This window comes from Erpetoichthys calabaricus, chromosome 1 (genome assembly GCF_900747795.2).
Source record: "Erpetoichthys calabaricus chromosome 1, fErpCal1.3, whole genome shotgun sequence".
In the NCBI taxonomy this organism is placed as follows: Eukaryota; Metazoa; Chordata; class Cladistia; order Polypteriformes; family Polypteridae; genus Erpetoichthys; species Erpetoichthys calabaricus.
In genome coordinates this window covers 8,272,867-8,291,386 of record NC_041394.2, presented here as the reverse complement: position 1 = coordinate 8,291,386, position 18,520 = coordinate 8,272,867, and the positions used below count along the sequence as shown (strand labels likewise).

Here is an 18,520-nt window from a genome sequence, read left to right as displayed (position 1 = left end):
TCAGCTCTCCCCAAATTCACAACGTGACTCACACAAACGTGCGTTCAGCCCTCACACCCCCCCCACTCCTCCTCCTCCTTCAGAACGTGTAAGCAGGCATTTTGATAGAAGCAGCACAAAGTCCACTTCCGCTTAGCGTGTGTTCAGCTGCCCCCCTTGACAGTGGCAGACACATCTGATCGCTGTGCATAGTGTTGCTCAGCAGTGTTTAAGAGTGTAGAAAGTGTTAATAAGAGTGTGGGAAGGGTTTTATAAAGCCTTAAAATATATATAAATAATAAAAAAAATATAGGTCGCTACTTCGCGGCTTTTTCACCTATCGTGAGGGGCTGTGGAACGCAACCCCTGCGATAGGTGAGGGAAGACTGTACTTACAAATATTGAACAACAATGAGGCACGGATCCTCCACCACAAACATACATCAGTTGAGGACATTTCTAATCACTTGAACTGCAGCCTGCTATGAATGAAGGCCACCGCAAGGAGCTTTGTGCTCCGTTTTTACATCCAATGTTAAGTGCAGTTAAAAATCTTGTATTTAATGGCGCCTAGTAATATACAGAATTGCATTTTGTTTATCGCTGTTTACTTTTGAACATGAGCTCATTGTACAAAAACTATTTAATAAACAAAAATATAATAACTGACTCTTGCACATCTTGCACCGTTCACATTCCTGTTATACAATAAAGCAGTTCCTTTCCAATTTCTTTATGCAAATTTAATGAATTACTGTGTTTTAACTAATATTAATAGCTAGATGGGGAACTTATTTCAGTTCTTTTCTCCTCTCACTTTGTGATTGTTTGCTAGTATTGCTCATTTTGTATTAATAGTTATCTTTCTGTTGCTAATTATTGGATACTGCTGTACTGGGTATACTTTCAAAAATATTCTTTTAAGAAAATTGAACAACAGTAAGTCACAGATCCTCCACCACTAACACACATCAGTTGATGACATTTTCATGTCACTTGAATTGCAGTCTGCAGTTTATTAAAGACACTGAGCCACCCCAGGCCTGTTTGTGGTCAGTTTTTAACTCCATTGTAAAGTGCTGTTAAAAAACACATACAGTTGACCCTTGATATACGACCGGCCTGACATGCGAACAACTTGATTTACGACCAAAATTTTTGTTTTGATTTACAACCAACATCTTGCGTTACGACCCGAATGCGGTCACGTGTACTTGCTTGTGCGATTGTAAACAAACAGCTGAGAGCTTTTATAAGTGTCAGTCGGAGCCCAGATACATGTGCTTGTGGATGTAATTTCGGTCAGTGCGGTGATTTATATAATTTATTTCGAGAATTACTAAGGAAGGAAGAGAAGGTAACGAAGGTAAAGAAAGCAATCACAATCAAAAAGAAGAAGGAAATTGTGCGGAAATATGAGATTGGCGTTCGTGTGACCGATCTCGCTAATATAGACAGCATGTCGAAATCCACCATCTCAACAATTTTACAAAGAAAAGATTTGCATAAGGAGGCTCCTTCTAAACAATAACCACCTTCCATTTCATTCTCCTCCTCCTCCTCCCTTCCTGCAGCCCAAAGATGTCAATTAAATGGTGAGTACAGTATGAAATTGTTGTTTCTGGCAGGCTAGGCACTTTTTATAACTTTTTGGTTAGTGCATTAGAAAAATTATTGGTGTTTTGGTAAATTATGCACATTATACAACCCTTTTTTATTATGAAAAGGGTAAGTAAGTGTTGCAGTGGGGGGTTCGGAACACATTATGGGTATTTCCATTATTTCTTATGGGAAAAATAGTCTTGACTTACAACCAACTTGAGTTACAACCAGCCCTCGCGAACAAATTGAGTTCGTAAGTCAAGGGTCCACTGTATTTAATATTGTCTTCTAACACAGGGAATTGCATTTTATTATGACTCATTGTTACAAAACTATTTAATAAACAAAAATATAATAACTGACTCTTCAATATAAAATGTAAAATGCTCTAACTTTCATATCCATCCATCCATCCATTATGCGACCCGCTATATCCTAACTACAGGGTCACGGTGGTCTGCTTGGAGCCAATACTTTCATATCAATTAACTTAGTCACTAAATTCACCTGAATGTTACACCGTGACGACGTTGTCTAACCTGTTGAATTCACCTTTTAGACCCTCTACCTGTTTAACTCTTTTAGGGAGGATGTCGACTTTTATCGAAATTCAGGGGTAGAGGATGGTAATCGGCTGTAAACGACGACAAAACTCACTGTTATGTTTTAGTTCGACTCTGTTTGCTGGAAGGAAAGATGGTTTGGTTGATTTGGCCTCAATTACCTGCACATGCAAGAGAAGCGAAGAGCAAACAACCTCTAAAATGGCATCGACATCTGGCAAGAGACCGAAGCGAACGCGCAAAGCAAAATACTCTGTGGACGACATTTTGCGTATTGTCGTTGAATCGTACTATTGACTTGCCGGACTCTGATTTTGATGGAGATCGAAAACGAAATTGAGGTACTGGCATCAGATGATCGTGGTGTTGAATACGCTCGTGTGGATGATGCACCTACGACAACATTCACCTGCGAGGTCCCGTCACTTAACAATGACAAGAGGAACAAACCAGATTGCGTCGCACTTTGGCTGCCACCGCCACATGAAGGCAGCCAGACAGCCAGCCTGCCATAGATTCCTGCTGCCTCACACAGCCGCCACAGAACAATGCAACAGACGTTTTATGTTGATTTATGTGTGAAACCATTATTTTGTGTGCTTTTCAGAAAACTTGAGTTGTTTGGGAAAAAATATTCAGCCCTCAAAGAGTTAATAACCGTTTTTATTTACTTTATTTCCCGGTGCATCGTAAACTCAGTTCTTCGACTGATGAGCATCTCCATCTGCTTCCAACCATGAAGGTGTCCTTCACACGTTTTTGCACCCCATCCTGTTTTTCTTCTCTTCCATTTCTTGTGCCCCAAACAGCTGCAATTTATTTAAATTCTTTGCAGCCTTCTAACAGGGAAAATATGTCCAGAAAGTGTGTGGACGGGTGACTAACTGAGCATAATCTGTTTGTTTGATGTTCGCAATTTTTTATTTTAAATATTAAAAACAAAATCAAAAGCAGTAAAACAAGATGCCTAATTTAGTAACCTCTTCAATGAATAAGCCGCTGACAGTAAACAGAATCTGTTTTTAAATTCAATTCACAGTTGCTGATTACATAATTCATTGAGGAGTTTCCTGAATACATAAACAAAATAATAATAATAAATAAAATGAAATTATATTGGAGAATAAGCAACTCTTTACTGAAGGGCAAAGCTTCATGCATGCATACAGTGGTGGCGCGGTCACTATAACTGCTGCCACACCAGGTTGGGGACACATATTGAAAGCTTTGTCTGCGTGGAGTTTGCACATTCTCTCCATATCCATGTGGGTTTTTCTTCAGAACCTCCAGTTTCCTCCCACATCCCACACATGCATTTTAAGTTAATTCACAGCTCTAAATTTACCGAGTATTATTTATCGGAGGCATATGTGTGTGAGTGGGGTCTCAGCGAGGGAGGTTTCCTGTGTTGTGATCGATGCTTCTGAGATAGGCTTTGGCTTCTGGCATCCCTGTCAATGGGAACTGATGGATTAAAGGTATATAATGCAGCAAAGGTCATTTGACATCTCCAGGACGTGTTTCCATTTCCCCTTGCTGCTGCAAAATATACAGGACCATCCATAATGTTTTGGGACAAAGATATATTTTTCCTTGATTTAACCCTCTGCTGCACAGTTTGAAATTACAACTCAAACCATTCAGACTTGTGATTAATGTTCACTTAAGGGGATCTGCATACATTTCTGTCACACCATGTAGAATTGACCACACTTCTTCACAACACGTGGAAGCCCACATGGAGTTTGCAAAGGGACACCTAAAGAACTTTCAGACTCCGAAAAACAAGATTCTCTGGTAGATGAAGCCAAAGATTAGCATCATGTCTGAAGAACACCAGGCACCACTCACCACCTCTACAACACCATTTCAATAGTGATGCATGGTGGTGGCAGCATCATACTTAGGGGTTCTTGAGGGAAAGCCGAATGGAGCAAAGTTCAGAGATATCCATAAGGAAAGCCTGCTCCCGAGTGGTGTGGACCTCAGACTTCCAACCCTAGAATGACCCTAAGAGCAAAGCACAGGAGTGGCTTAGGGACACCTTTGTATTGTAATGCTATTCTATCTGACATCCCACAAAAACTTGTTCTAAATCGACTGAACATATCACCCCTATGCTCTCTCAACTTCACTGGCTCCCTGTTAACTACCGAATACAATACTAAATACCGCTCTTAACATTTCAAGGTCTCCACAGCCTATCTCACTGATCTCCTACAGACTGACACTCCCTCTCGCTCCCTCAGATCCTCATCTTCAGTTTTACTTTCTGTACCACACATCTAACTCTGTTCTATGGGAGCTCAAGTGTATCTCCTAGTGCTCCTCAACTCTGTAATTTGCTTCCCTCTCATATTCGTCGACTCGACTCAATAACACTTTTTAAAACTGCCCTCAAAACTTGTCTTTTCAAACTGGCATACCAACTATGAATTTACCCCTGTTACTGCTTGTTATCTTTGTATGTTTGCTACTACCTCTGTACCTTATTGCTTTTAGATTTTATCATTCTCTTTGTTTTTATTTTATTATTGTTTAGTTTAATTGTAAGGTGACCTTGAGTGTTAAGCTGTGTTATGTATGATTATTATTATTACCTTTGGTGATATCCTCAAGTTGCCCAGCCAGAGCCCATACTTGATCCCAATTGAACATCTCTGGAGAGACCTTAAAATAGGTGTCCACCAACTGTCTCCATTAAAACCTTCCTTTTTACGATCTTCGTTCTCTCTCTATCACTCCCTCCTCCCTCCCCTTTCTATTACGCTCCTTTAGTTTAAATAATGACAGTCCCAGATGTAATTGGTGGAAAACAACAGATAATTTCTATCTCAGGGTTGTGGTCTCCCTTCATCATCCTTCCCCTTTTATCTTACGTGACAACATTTACTTATACACTGTGAGGGATTGCCGGCTGTATATCCCGGCCAACACCCCCAAGCCGCCAGAGGGAGCCATCCCTGCAAAATGGAAGGGCCCCGAATTCCAGCATCATGGATATTGGAGTTTTCCTTCACAGCCTTGCTGGATCCCTTGGGGGCCAACAGAGGACCCAGAGACTCTAACGTGCCCTATAACCCGGAAGTACGTCTTAGTCACAGCGACAGGATGAATGACGTGCTTCCGGGATGAAGAAAAGGACTTTTTATCTGACCTGGAAGTGATACGAGGTCACATGGACTGAAGGATTGAGAACAGTTCCGGGTCAGGGATTATAAAAGGACGATGGGAGATCCCAGACGTCGAGCTGAGTTGGGAGGCAGGGTGGCTAAGCGTCTGGGAGTGGAGGATTGAGTATTGTTTATTGATTAGTGTTATTGTGGATTTATTGAGTATTGTGGAGAGGAGGGTGCTTTGTGCACTTATTTATAATAATAAACATTATTATTGGACTTTTATCTGGTGTCTGACGTCTGGTCTGAGGGTTCAAGGGGTCGACAGTGCCTCTATCTGTCACAACACACATATAGCATAGCAAACGGGATGATGAAAACAAAACGCACTCAGCAGAGACAAAAACAAATACTTATTATTATGTAGCCCCGCTGGACTGTTTCTTGATTATATTACTTCTGGGCATTTATGCGGTTCACATTTATGTTTTACTAGCCGTCCCTCGCAGCTCTGCCCGCATAGTAGTGAAACAGGACAAACTTTAAAAATTAATAAACAAACAGGTATCTCTAGTTAAACAAACACTCCAAAACACAGAGGTAGAGCGACTTGAACGGAGGCTGGCGCATGAGGGAGGAAGGTTCTGCACAGCTCCCCTTGGCCCGCAGCCTCTGTCTCGTTTTAGCGCGAATATATCACTCCTTAGCGCAATGAGAAACAAAATCAACCGGAATGTTCAAGCAAATTCTAGAACAAAACCCGATCTAAATCCGTTAAGTAGTTCTCTCGTTCGCTGGCTAAGCAGAGGTAAGGAATGCCCTGAGGCATTCTATGATCTGCTTCTCGCAACTGAAAGAGGGCACCGTGGCGGATGTTAGCCGACTTGCTGACCAACCACAAGCGTTACCTGGTAGGTAACCACCCATACAATCAGATTGTGATTCAGACTATGAATGCCATGAATGTAATTACCCCGATCTACATGCTGTCAAATGAACGAACCACACGCCGTAGCGCAGCGTTAGGGGCTTCGCCTCTGGCGCTGACGTTCGATTCCCGAGAGGGGATGCAGTGAGTGTGTACTCCTGATGAGCCCAGAATTAGGGCGATACACGTGTCGCGTACTCTTTGCATTATTTGACAGTAAAACTATTTCAACCATATATATATATATAAATTTTATATATAGCCTCCAGGATGGAATCTCTGCGAAAGGGGCTTCAATGAAGTACTGAGTAAAGAGTCTCTGCATTTGTGTCAATGGGATATTTCATTTTTTTATTTTTAATTAATTTTTGTCATCCTGGGGTATTGAGTGTTGCTTGATAAGGGGACAAAATTAAAATTAAATGGTTTTAGCACAAGACTGCAACACAACAAACTATGAAAAAAGTGAAGGAGTCTGAATATTTTCTGAAAGCATATATGCAGTATTTATGATAATTAGAAAAAGATCAGTATCCCTCTTGCTTGTGGTAAAAGCCAGTTCAAGGTGGTTGGCATCAGGATGGGCATCCAATCATAAAACTTTCTGCTCCATACCCCCTTTGTTGGGAGTAACAAGCTGCCTGGGTGAATGGCAGTTAAACTGATGGAGAGATATATTTAAACATTCCTGGCAATCAGAGCACAAAAACAAACTGAAGTGGGGAATGATAAGGAAAGATTGTTGTTGGGCCAAAGCAAAATAATAAAAAAAAATGTAAAAATGCCAATAAGAGCGTGTGCCTTAGCCCACACATGTCCTGTGTGGGTTTCTACTTGCAAGAAAACACTCAATATTCAGGTTTATTAAAACTTGGCTTATGTAACGTATATAATTTTCATACTGGGATCCAAAAACACTCACTTGTGCATCTTATCTCTGCTGCCAGCAGTCACAATTCAGAAAAGGCCTCCAGGAGCGCTTTGATTGTCTTACCTCTGAGCCATATTAAAACATCCTCTTTGGGTAGAAATGGCTCAGTGTACAATGAAGGAGCCTATTAGTCGATAGAATATGCCATTTGTTTAGCCTCATATACTCATCTGACTTCTTTTATCTCGTATTGTATTATCCAAATTAAACAATTAACAGTTTTATGTTGATGGTTCTTAAAAGCTGTGGCACCATCAGCATTCATCCCTGGATACCTGCCTTGTCTCTTCTTTTTGATTTTTTCTTTCTTTTTGTTTTGACCATGAAAGCAAAATTAAACGAGCATCTCATAAAACACCCACCCTATTACACTTTTGTTATGATTTGCTACTTTTTCTGATATTTGTAAAGGCTTTTCTATGTCAAATTATGAGTCACCGAAGCGAATTCTGAATATTTTTGCAATTCCTTTTTGTTTTTATCATGATAAATGTTTAAACCATTTCATCCACTATTTTGTGTTTTGATAATCAATGCCATTTTGGTCTCCCTTTTATTAGGACAGATGTGCTAGTAGTTAGGGGCGTGATAATGATGTGGAAACGTTTTTTTTTAACTGAGTTGTGAACAACTATTTTCAAGTCTCTGTTTCAGCTACTTTCTTTCTATCATGATTATGGTATTTCGACTTTGGCTCTTGTTTTTTGACTATAAGTTTTGACTTCCATTTTGGACTTATCGTAGCCTGTTTCTGATCTTCTGGTTTTGACCCGTTTCTGGCTTTTTCTAAATCTTCTGGCTCACGTTCAAACCTTAACTACTCACAGATAAAACCACTGTTTGATAGTATTCTTCTGAAGTACATAGATTTCCTTTGGTCCTTGGATCCAGCACTGGTCCATAGAAAATATTTGCCAGTCCGCAAGAATCAGGCAACACACGTATTTTAGTGCAGTCATCCCAATTGCAGGTCCATGAAAAAGCAGGCAGTAAATGCCACTGTTCTTCAGCGTTCTCTACTGTTAATCAATCCAGAAGCTTGAAACTCATATGGTAAGCACTCATAACACCTCCCAAGCCAGTCCAGTGTTAATTAATCAATCTGCTGATTTCTTCAAGGGAGACCCCTTAATGTTGGCAAATTTAGCCGCAAAAGTCTTATAGGAATTTCTTAAATAAGGAAGTGATTCACACGTCAGGTTAAAAACTGCTCGTTTATAGTGTTGAAGAATTAGATCATCTTACCTTATACCACAGAAATGTGTTGACATGTCTACAGACAGATAACATCAAAGGTTTCTTTCCAAAGCTTGGTCCACTATTTGCTGCTAACATCAAAAATGAGACTTGCAGTCGTTCATCATTTTAAATTGTTTATTGGAAAGATAATGTTAGAGAATGTTAGTCAGATTTGGATCCTCTAAAATAAAAGATTAGCTCTTTCAAAAAAAAAACACATTAATGAGTGTTTTGATATTGTATTAACTTGTTTTGTTTTGACTACAATTTAGGAATTACATCTTGGTTTCTGATTGTTAATCTTTGATTTTCTTTTATTTCGGCCTTTGTTTGACATTTGGCAATTCTTTTGAATCTCCTTTCAAATTCCATTTAGTTGTCCTGTCCAACATGGACATAACAAATTCACTCAGACTTATCTGGATTCCTGGAGGTTGACAGCACTTGCACCCACACTTTAAGAGAAGACCCCAAAACATGTCCCCCACATTATCATTGCTGTATCTGCTAATTAATTTTTCCTAGGTTTTAATTTCCATAATTATTACATTATATCCATACACATACGCCTGGATTTCTCTTGATACTTTGAATGCAATGATTTAGCTCTCCTTATGAAAATGTGGTTATGTATTGAGAAGGAGACAGACAGGCCAAAATGAGTGTGAGACCTCTTAAAAGTTCCACATCAAGCAAGGAATGCCTCCATGGGGTTTAGCAAGCTGTTTATTTTAACAGCCCCCAAACCATGACTCTCTAAGAAGACAAGAACAAACTCCCAAATAAAGAAACAAATAAAGAACTCAGAGCCGATCCCTGATGTAATCCCACCTCCGTCACTCCTACCGCAGACCTCACCACTGTCACACTTCCCTCGTACTTATCCAGTACCACTCTTACATACTTCTCTGCCACTCCCAACTTCCTCATACAATACCACAGCTCCTCTCGAGGCACCCTGTCATATTCTTTCTCCAGATCCACAAAGATGCAATGTACTTCTTCTGGCCTTCTCTATACTTCTCCATAAACATCCTCAGAGCAAACAACGCATCTGTGGTGCTCTTTCCTGGCATGAAACCATACTGATGCTCACTAATCATCACCTCACGTCTTAACCGAGCTTCCACTACTCTTTCCCATAATACTTTTCCCACAGAGTCACTAAGGTCCTCTAAAAAGAATAGTAGCCTACAGCCTGATAGCCAAATCGTCAGAAGTTATTCCAGAGCTTGTCCCCAAAGTGGGACAGCTTAAAGGCTCTCTGGCCAGAGAGAGGAGTCAGGAGTTGAATTAGGATCAAATATGTAGTAGGGACAAGACAAGACCAGAGTGCAGAAAAAGAGATGTGTAACATGAGGAATGGGGGAGCGTTTTGGTGGCACTTGACAGGTGGACATAAGGGATAGTCTCCCTATCTGATAGATGAAAAAAGCAATTTGTTTCTTCTTTTCCCTTTTTGTGTTTTTTCTTTGTTCATCGATCCATTGGGTACCTTTTACTGCTCTTAATATTTCCAGTTATAGAGAATTACCAGTAAGGCACAATTCTGTTACTTTACTGTGTATATTCTACATTTAAAGAAGCATGGTGAAACACAATTTGGTTCCATTGCATAACTGACCCCAAGTACTCCTGATGTGGGGTCTGTACCTTCACTACATTTCTAGGGAGGCTTTTCTTCAAGCACAACAATGACAAGTTATTTCTTGTATAGCCCAAAATCAAGCAAGGAATGCCTCCATGGGGTTTAACAAGCTGTTTTTTAACAGCCCCCAAGCCATAACTCTCTAAGAAGACAAGAACGAACTCCCAAATAAAGAAATAAAAATGGAAGAAATGTTGGGAAGGGTTAAACAAATAGGGTAAATACAGCACACAAAACAGAATGCAAGTAATCTTCAAAGAGCTGGATGGCCAATCTATCATGGACACCTGTAACCACAAGGGGGCACCAGACAGCCCCAAACCACAGACACAGTAATACAGCATACGCTATATGAATAAAACAAGGGATTTCTATTCCTTCTTAAGCACCTTTTCACAGACCTCTCCCACCGATCCGCCACAAATACAATTATAATCACAATGTACCACTACATTTTCCTCCTTCCGTCCTTCTTGCTACTGTGGCAGCAGGCTTCCTTTTTTGCCCGACCTGGTAATGCTTCCTGAGCTGTGCCACATCTTCTGGGAAGCACTTCTGGGTCTCAGTGAAAGTGTGGCGGTCCTACCCCAACAGCTCCTTCTATTGGAATGTAAGGACCCCAACAGGGCTGTCCCTCTGGACTCTATATCCCAAGCATCCCTGTGGGTGTTCTGACTGGTTTCCCACATGAGGACCACTGCCACCTGATGTATGGGGGATTGAACTGCTCCTGACTCCCAGCTTCAGCTGGTCCATCCAATATTTTATACCAGCCGGTCAGAAAGTTATTTATTAGTTTGTCTGCGTCATTGCACTGGCCTCCCATTTGGTTAGCGTATTTCTCCCCGTCTTATTCCGGATGCCTGTTTTCCTCCTACACACCTCAGTAATACAATATAATAGAGCAAAATACTTTGTTCTTGCACTGTGTTCCTCCACAAGTCACTGGGGTCTTAGAGCCTAAATGCCAATTTATCAGAAGTGATTCCAGAACTTGTCCTCAAAGTGGATCCTATATGTAATTTAAGGGTTCACTAGCCAGAGAGAGTGAGAAAAACCTGTTCCAGAGCTCTCTGAACCACACACTGGGCCAAACGTTCATCTTGAAGCAGGACAATGACGCTAAGCACAATGCAAGGCAACATAATGCAGGTGAGTGGCCCAGCCAGAGCCTGGACTTGAATCCAAACAAACATCTCTGGAGAGACCTGGAGATAGCTATCCACCAAAGTACTCCATCCAACCCTAACAAGCGCAAAAGCAAAACCTGCAGTGAGGAGCAGCCTTTAAATCCTTTCTAGGTTACTGCGCTTCTAACTGCAGCAGCACCTGAGGGAAACTGGCTAACTAATGTAAAGTAAGCAAGAACACAAGATACGGGGAAATGGTAAATAAAAATGGGAACACAAAAAAAACATAAAAATGTGGAGTCAGGGACAGAGACAACACGAAACCATGAGATTTCTCAAATGAAGTAGAAGTAGTTTAATTGCAAGACTTGGCCAAAATTAGATCAGACTATCTATGGAAATATAAAATGTCTCTGCCATTATCTTCTAATTAAAAAAATGTTATAAGGTGGGCTAGACTATAAATACCATTTAAGGAGCTGTATTTTAACAATAAAAGTCAGGGTGTCAGTTATCCCAAAAACTTACCCCTAAATAAGATTCCCAAAGTTCAATCAAATATCTCAAACACTTCAGATTCTGCTTTCGTACTTTATAAGGGATTTCATAAGTAGAAAATGACTAAAACCTTGCACAAATAGGATTTCTGGAACTATTAACAAGAAAGAAATGAAAACGACTACAGTGATCTACAAAATTGCACTTGAGCATAAGAAATTCCTGCCGAGCGGAAGCTATTTGGCTCAGAGAGTCTGGATGGTTTGGTACAATCACCAGAAGAATGAGAGGAGAAACTAAAATAGTGACACGAAAAACACAGCAGGAAGAAAGCTCAAGAAGTCTATGATTAATGTATCGCCACTTATATATCACCAAAACCTGATTTATTGTCCTATTCCCCTTATTGTATTTTTTTTCTTTTTTTTTCTTCATCTGTTTCAATATAAAGGGAATAATTGAAGCAATTTGTTTCAGAGGCATGGACTCCTGTGGATGCTATATAGAAAAAGGTCCTGCTAAGCTTGATGGTTTTTCTGTAGAAAATTGTTGTAAGTGATATTATATCTCTGCCAGTCTTGTTTAAAGAATGAATTATGTATTTTGTGAAAGGGTGCCAGAATGGTGAAGGACTTCTAGGGGTACGGATTTGTAGGAGAAAGATATCCATATTGGGAGTAAGGGAACAACTTATCAGGGCAGTGCTGGAAAATGGGGAGGCTGGTGTAAAATCTATGGGGGTATTAGAGAGAAGTGGTTACTGAAGGCTTAGGGGTTCAGAGTCACTTGTTCTTCTCCTTTTGGCTGTTCCTGTTAGGGGTTACCACAGCGTATCATCTTTTTCCATATCTTCCTGTCCTTGTCATCTTGCTCTGTCACACCCATCACCTGCATGTCCTCTCTCACCACATCCATAAACCTTCTCTTAGGCCTTCCACTTTTCCTATTGCCTGGCAGCTCTATCCTTAGCATCCTTCTCTCAATATACTCAGCATCTCTCCTCTGCACATGTCCAAACCAACGCAATCTCGCCTCTCTGACTTTGTCTCCCAAACATCCAACTTGAGCTGACCCTCTAATGTCCTCATTTCTAATCCTGTCCATCCTCATCACACCCAATGCAAATCTTAGCATCTTTAACTCTGTCACCTCCAGCTCTGTCTCCTGCTTTATGGTCAGTGCCACCACCTCCAACCCATATAACATAGCTGGTCTCACTACCGTTCTGTAGACCTTCCCTTTCACTCTTGCTGATACTCATCTGTCACAAATCACTCCTGAAACTTTTCTCCACCCACTCCACCCTGCCTGCATTCTCTTTTCTTCACCTCTCTTCCACAATCCCTATTACTCTGTACTGTTGATCCCAAGTATTTAAACTCATCCACCTTCGCCAACTCTACTCCCTGTATCCTCACCATTCCACTGTCCTTCCTCTCATTCACACACATGTCTTGTTCCTACTGACCTTCATTCCTCTCCTCTCTAGAGCATATCTCCACCTCTCCAGGGTCTCCACAACCTGCTCCCTACTCTCACTAAAGATTACAATGTCATCACCAAACATCATAGTCCACAGGGGCTCCTGTCTAATCTCGTCTGTCATCCTGTCCATTACCATTGCAAATAAGGAAGGACTCAGAGCCGATCCCTGATGTAATTCCACCTCCACCTTGAATGCATCCGTCACTCCTACCGCAGATCTCACCACTGTCACAATTCCCTCGTACTTATCATGTACAACTCTTACGTACTTCTCTGCCACTCCCGACTTCTTCATACAATACCACGCCTCCTCTCGAGGCACCCTGTCATATTCTTTCTCGAGGTCCACAAAGACACAATGCACTTCTTCTGGCCTTCTCTATACTTCTCCATCAACATCCTCAGAGCAAACAACGCATCTGTGGTGCTCTTTCCTGGCATGAAACCATACTGATGCTCACTAATCATCACTTCACTTCTTAACCGCGCTTCCACTACTCTTTCCCATAATACTTTTCCCATAGAGTCACTAAGGTCCTCTAAAAAGAATAGTAGCCTACAGCCTGATAGCCAAATTGTCAGAAGTGATTCCACAGCTTGTCCCCAAAGTGGGACAGTTTAAAGGCTCTCTGGCCAGAGAGAGGAGTCAGGAGTTGAGTTAGGATCAAATATGTAGTAGGGACAAGACAAGACCAGAGTGCAGAAAAAGAGATGTGTAACATGAGGAATGGGGGAGCATTTTGGTGGCACTTGAAAGGTGGACATAAGGGATAGATAGATAGATAGATAGATAGATAGATAGATAGATAGATAGATAGATAGATAGATAGATAGATAGATAGATAGATAGATAGATAGATAGATAGATAGATAGATAGATAGATAGATAGATAGATAGATAGATAGATACTTTATTAATCCCCCTGGGATAGTCTCCCTATCTGATATGAAAAAAGCAATTTGTTTCTTCTTTTCCCTTTTTAAATGTTGTGTTTTCTTTTTGTTCATCGATCCATTGAGTACTTTTTACTACTGTTAATATTTCCAGTTATAGAGAATTACCAGTAAGGCACAATTCTGTTACTTTACTGTGTATACTCTACATTTCAAGAAGCATGGTGAAACACAATTTGGTTCCATTGCATAACTGACCCCAAGTACTGTTGATGTGGGGTCTGTACCTTCACTACATATCTAGGGAGGCTTTTCGTCAAGCACAACAACGACAACAACAACAACAATGACAAGTTATTTCTTGTATAGCCCAAAATCAAGCAAGCAATGCCTCCATGGGGTTTAACAAGCTGTTTTTTAACAGCCCCCAAGCCATGACTTTCTAAGAAGACAAGAATAAACTCCCAAATAAAGAAACAAAAATGGAAGAATGTTGGGAAGGGTTAAACAAATGGGGTAAATACAGCACACAAAACAGAATGCAAGTAATCTTCTTCAAAGAGCTGGATGACCAATCTATCATGGACACCTGTAACCACAAGGGGGCACCAGAGAGCCCCAAACCACAGACACAGTAATACAGCATACGCTATATGAATAAAACAAGGGATTTTTATTCCTTCTTAAGCACCTTTTCACAGACCTCTCCCACCGATCCGCCACAAATACAATTATAATCACAATGAACCACTACATTTTCCTCCTTCCGTCCTTCTTGCTACTGTGGCAGCAGGCTTCCTTTTTTGCCCGACCTGGTAATGCTTCCTGAGCTGTGCCACATCTTCTGGGAAGCACTTCTGGGTCTCAGTGAAAGTGTGGCGGTCCTACCCCAACAGCTCCTTCTATTGGAATGTAAGGACCCCAACAGGGCTGTCCCTCTGGACTCTATATCCCAAGCACCCCTGTGGGTGTTCTGACTGGTTTCCCACGTGAGGACCACTGCCACCTGATGTATGGGGGATTGAACTGCTCCTGACTCCCAGCTTCAGCTGGTCCATCCAATATTTTATACCAGCCGGTCAGAAAGTTATTTATTAGTTTGTCTGCGTCATTGCACTGGCCTCCCATCTGGTTAGCATATTTCTCCCCGTTTTATCCCGGATGCCCATTTTCCTCCTACACATCTCAGTAATACAATATAATAGAGCAAAATACTTTGTGTTCCTCCACAAGTCACTGGGGTCTTAGAGCCTAAATGCCAATTTATCAGAAGTGATTCCAGAACTTGTCCTCAAAGTGGACCCTATATGTAATTTAAGGGTTCACTAGCTAGAGAGAGTGAGAAAAACCTGTTCCAGAGCTCTCTGGACCACACACTGGGCCAAACGTTCATCTTGAAGCAGGACAATGAAGCTAAGCACAATGCAAGGCAACATACTGCAGGTGAGTGTACCAGCCAGAGCCTGGACTTGAATCCAAACAAACATCTCTGGAGAGACTTGGGGCCTCATGTATAACGCCGTGCGTAGAATTCACACTATATCATGGTGTAAGCACAAAAGCAGGAATGTGCGTATGCACAGAAAAATCCAGATGCTGGAATCTGTACGTACGCAAACTTTCACGTTCTTCCACTACATAAATCCCGATCAGCATGAAAAGTAACACACGTGCACGCGCCTTCTGTCCCGCCCCAACTCCTCCCAGAATTACGCCTCTTTGAATATGCAAATCGATATAAATAGCCTTCTGTGAAAAGACAATGGGAAAAGCACAGGGGAAAATATAAGAATTTCAGCGAATACCAAGTGGAGGCAAAGGAAAAACGTACTATTTGTTGGTTTAAACAGTGGTATAAACAAGAAAAGGAAGTTGATCGAGTGACAGAGTGTCGGAGAAACTTGAAAGCTCAAGTTCACAAAGTCGCACAGTGCCCGAAATAAAAAAGAAGTCACATATCAAAGTCAGCGTGAAAAGGCGAGTCGTAGCCCACCGTCTGAGTGTCATATGAAAGCTTATTAGGGTACAGACAAAAAACATAGGCACACAGAGGGAAAAACGCACGAAATGTCAACTTTAATCTCGAAATTTCCAATTTAATCACGTAGTTTATTTTGTCATTAAAGTAGAACATCATAAACTTCATCTTAAAATCGTTTATTTTACTAGTTTCTCAAGTAGCATGTTAAATGCTTTGTTCTGTGTTTGATCTTCTATGTGCTCTATGTGTGTGAATCACTACGTGCTTCCGTTCTTTCTCTTTCTCCGACAGGACACAGAATCCATTACATTCTTGATATTACAGCTCTCTGAATAATTAAAATACTGAGATGTATACATGATATCTTTTTCATGATGATAGGAATGAAAGCATGTTATTAAACATGGGAACACGGTGGCACAGTGATTGTTCATATCTCATGCAAGAGGCTTGCTGCGCCATGTGCGACCTTTGATGAAATACTTTATTGTAGCAGTACTGTCTCTTTCAAACGTACTAACCTCCAATTCCTATCCTTACTTTTCTTTCTCCAAATACCCAATCGCCACACAATCAGCTCTGTCATAGACGTTAAGCCATCTGTAAGCTTAGAAAGCCAATTCTTCAAAACTTTTAAGGAACATTGAAATATCTTTGTAGTACATGTTTAATTATTCTATCCGTCTATCCTTCCAGTGTCACGTCAGCACCAGCAATAATACAACGCAATGCAGGAACAATCCATGAACTAGCTATACGCTGCGGCACCGTGTCCTCACATGTTTAATTATTAACAATACAGATTATTTAAATAAAGTTAAAGTTTTATCTGTATACTATAAGCAACATATTTTGCTGCATTTCATCTTAAAAATGATATCATCATCATACGCGCTTTATAAAGTGGCGCAGGTTGTGCGATATTATAACTGTAGTGCAAGCTTACAGTGGGGTAATTGTACTTATAAGTACAAACAGTTCTACAAGGAGTACTTGATGGACTGATTGAGTGCGTTTACAGTTCTTGGGATGAAACTGTTTCTGAAACGCGAGGTCCGTACAGGAATGGCTTTGACGCGTTTTGCCATGGTTGAGGTAGTGTGTGCTTGAAACTGTATACCGATAATTCTCTTTCCGATCAGCTGCTGCTGTGATTCCACACTCAGATACAGTGATATAAATACTTCGAGTGGTGCTGTGAGAGTAATATGGAAAAAGATGATCCGCTGTGGCAACACTTAACGGGAGCAGCTGAAAGAAGAAGAAAATGCATTGAGAATAACAACGCTAAAGCAGTTATGGTATTTGGAATACAATGGCTATTCCCTGGACTATTATATTGCTGCAGGTTAATTACAATCAGATGCATTACACTAATAAACAATATGCAGTTAATTTCAGTGTATTTATAAAGCCGCGTCAGGAATGTGGAGCTAAGAAAGAAAGTGTGACCACACAGGAACAGTAGCACTGCTTTGACGCTGGGTGCCGCCAGTCTGCAAAACCGAGAGGAGAAATTGCGTACGCCAGGGCATGAGTTACCGTGGAAATGTGCGTGGCTTTACGCCAAGTTTAGGTTTTATACATCGCGATTTGAGCGTGGAAACGTTCGTACGCAACATTGCTGTGTGTACGCACCGTTTATACATGATGCCCCTGGAGATAGCTATCCATCAAAGTACTCCATCCAACCTAATAGGATCTGCAGAGAAACATATTAGAAAATCCACAAATCCAGGTGTAGAACACCTATTGTGCCATACCCAAGAGGCTTGAATCACTGCCAAGGGGTTTTGATTAATTATCGAGAAAAGAGTCTGAATACTTAAAAATATTAAAAAAAAGTAAGGGGCTCTGCCCCCTGCTCGCTTTGCTTGCCCACCCCCAGGTTTGGTTAACCGGATATACAATTTAAAGAGATTGTTATTTTCATGGAAATTGTTACATACTCTTTCAACTCTATGTTGCATCGCTTCTCTGTGATCATAAATATACACATGACCGAATTGTGGTTTCTTCGAAATTAAAATTGTCATAACTTTAATTGTTTCCTGACCACAGATTCTCATAGCGTAAGGTCCATTATTGTGTAAATTTACGTTTTGAGGATTGAATGATGTGAACGCGAAAAGATTATTGTAGACTCGGATATTTTGCCTGTAGTGTTTGTGGATTTCACTTTCACCAAACAATAAATCTTTTAATTCTCGCGGCTCGGCCTCTTCATTGGGAGGAGATGCTACTTTTCCCTTATGGCAACGCTAATTAGATGATCTACAGGTCTCCGACTTAAACTATAAAGCTTTACAATATCTACATACTTCTGACATATCACCTATGTCCATATATTCGATCTCTTTTTGCTGTTCCGTTATTTCACCGAGTAATAATTTCCATTTGTTTGTGCTAATGCGATCCTTACTTTCTTTTTTTTTTGGTACTTTCGAATTTTTCTACTTTCATATTCTTTAACTTGCTCTGCATGTGTATAGCACCAAAATTTTTTCTGAGCATTTCGAATTCCAC

The 18,520-nt window shown here is 40.7% G+C and overlaps 1 protein-coding gene and 1 long non-coding RNA gene across 5 annotated transcripts in view; one reads left to right on the top strand and one right to left on the bottom strand.

Annotated features, from left to right (window-relative positions):
• The window catches only part of LOC114647026 (leucine-rich repeat and fibronectin type III domain-containing protein 1-like protein), a 636,531-nt gene that overhangs the window by 90,750 nt on the left and 527,261 nt on the right, over positions 1-18,520 (top strand). The window lies entirely within an intron of this gene.
• Positions 12,435-18,520, bottom strand: part of LOC127529768 (uncharacterized) — a 240,181-nt gene continuing 234,095 nt past the window's right edge. The window contains exon 3 of the long non-coding RNA XR_007936373.1: positions 12,435-12,553. This is a non-coding gene — a long non-coding RNA (uncharacterized LOC127529768). The remainder of the gene's footprint in view (positions 12,554-18,520) is intronic.